Below are 2,500 nucleotides of genomic sequence, written 5' to 3' on the forward strand. Positions count from 1 at the left end.
TAGTGTGTGTGTCAAGACTATAAGCCTCTGATGCTATATATAGTATAAAAGTTGGGTTCCTTTGCGCTTTAGCCGTTCAAATAGATTACTTTAGCTTATCATTGACCCAAAGTTAAGATCACGGCTTGGAATGAGAACACAGATATATTAGCTGTTCAGAGATATTACGGAATGCTATGGATTATTTACGATGATTAACCATGTTGTAGAAATTAATTACCCTCTCATTATTCATCAACGCTGTATACCATCACTAAATTACGCATACACTCACCACACACACACATTATATATATATATATATATATATATATATATATATATATATATATATATATATATATATATATAATTTATATATATTTATATATATATATATATATATATATTTATATATATATAGAAATATATATATATATATATATATAGATATATGTATGTGGTTGTATACACATATGTACACAAGCAAGAGCATTTGAACATACAAGTGAGCATGTAGAAGGGCATGTGTTTGTAAAATATATGCCCATACTCACTGGAACATAGCGCGAGTTAGCGAGCTAGTTCGGGAGGTGCTTTTTAACCCGCTGCGGACGGGTGGCGTGACATACATGCCGCACGTTTTTTTTTTTTTTTTTTTTTTTTTTTTTTTTTTTTTTTCCCTAACGACGGGTGGCTAGACGTACGTGGCATATCTAACGTTAGGGGAGAGTGGGTTACAGTGTTTCTCTGTAACACTATGAGTATTGATTCTATTTGGGGACTGATGATGTCAATAGCAAATATGGTTACAATGATTGCCGTAAAATTCACAAAAATAGGTTTAATGTAAAATCCTATACATAGGTGGCACTACTTTCTCTTAGCATAAATAAGAGGCCTAGCCATGGTATCTGTCAAGCACTATCTTCAAAGAGTGATGACATACAGCAAGATGCCGACCTCCTGCTCTAAAGTAGGAGGTCGGCTATGCAGGATGTTCAGGTAGAATCAGAAGAGGAAGACGGTCCATACAATGTCCAGCATCTGCAATGTGCCCTCGTGCCAGTATGGATGCTTTGTGATGTGGTACTCACATCATAGTCACAGGTCTCCTTCCTCATATAGGTAAGAGGGATAAAGGAGAAACTTCAGTTGTGGATTATGGAATACGTACCACAAATCAAGAAGGACATATATTACTAGAATTCTTTACTAGAATGTTCTATTCCTCAGTATCATGCAAACATATTCACATTTTCCTATTTTTCGAGAGGAAGCGAGCATGGAAATCCCCGTCACGATATTAAAAATGGCCGTTATTGATAAGGAAGATGTCGGCAGCGGCCATAGAATGAGTTGGAAGTCAAATTAAATTTCATTTCAGAAGGGAGAGGGATACGGATGCTAATCTTCATGTAAAATTCAAGAAGAACAGAAATAACGAACACACTGGGAGAGACAGGAGGACAGGAATAAGTGAAAGAGAAAATCCGGGTGGGAAGAGGAGGAACTAACAAAAGGAAAACAAGTGGAAAAGGATTAGAAGGTGATTTCGTAAAAGAAAATGAGTCGAAGTTTACCTGCAAAGCAGTATCAAGCAACAACATCCTGTTCATCTTGACACAGACCTAATCAGCAACCAGTTTAATGAGATAATAAAAGAAATATACATTTGAAGTATGCGGTAAAACGAAAAATAAATAAATACCACACACATACAAAAAAACAAACAAACTCATACATACATATTTGCCACGCATCTATAGAACCTTATGCATACTTAAATATTTTCACCATCCCTTTCTTCCGTTTTTTGCAACTTGTTTTATTCTCTTCATATCCGGATGTATTAGTCGTCTTGACAAAGTATTTTATTTCAGCTCGTATTGCGTAAGCTGGTAAATCTATTTAGCTTTTTATATCAATTGATCTTCATGTGTGTGGATGTGTCCTACGAAATGATGTTAAAATATGCATCATCGATTATTTCCATTTAACCTTTTCCCTCCTGGTTGGTGCTCATCATCCTTTTACTCCACGTGTGTGTGTATATATATATATATATATATATATATATATATATATATATATATATATATATATATATATATATATATATATATATATATATATGTATGAATGTATATATATATATGTATATGTATAAATATATATGTATAGATATACATAAATATACATATATATACATATATATATATACATACATATATATATATTATAAATATATATATGTATATATATATATATATATATATGCATATCAAAATGTTTATACATAGATCGCGATATATTTTGGATAAAATTTTATGAGTTCACTTCTATTGATGAATATCAAATAGATTTTTTGATATACAGAGCCGACCACTTACAACATGTGTGCTTTTTCATTAATGGCAAAATACAAACTTAATCTATAAACGTGGATCACTATCCCAATGAAGCAATTTCATATTCTGAGATGATGTAAGAGAAAGGGAAAGAGGTTTGATAAATCATA

The sequence above is a fragment of the Penaeus japonicus genome, unplaced genomic scaffold, assembly GCF_977035675.1.
Source record: "Penaeus japonicus unplaced genomic scaffold, GWHDUDI00000001_assembly GWHDUDI00000029, whole genome shotgun sequence".
In the NCBI taxonomy this organism is placed as follows: Eukaryota; Metazoa; Arthropoda; class Malacostraca; order Decapoda; family Penaeidae; genus Penaeus; species Penaeus japonicus.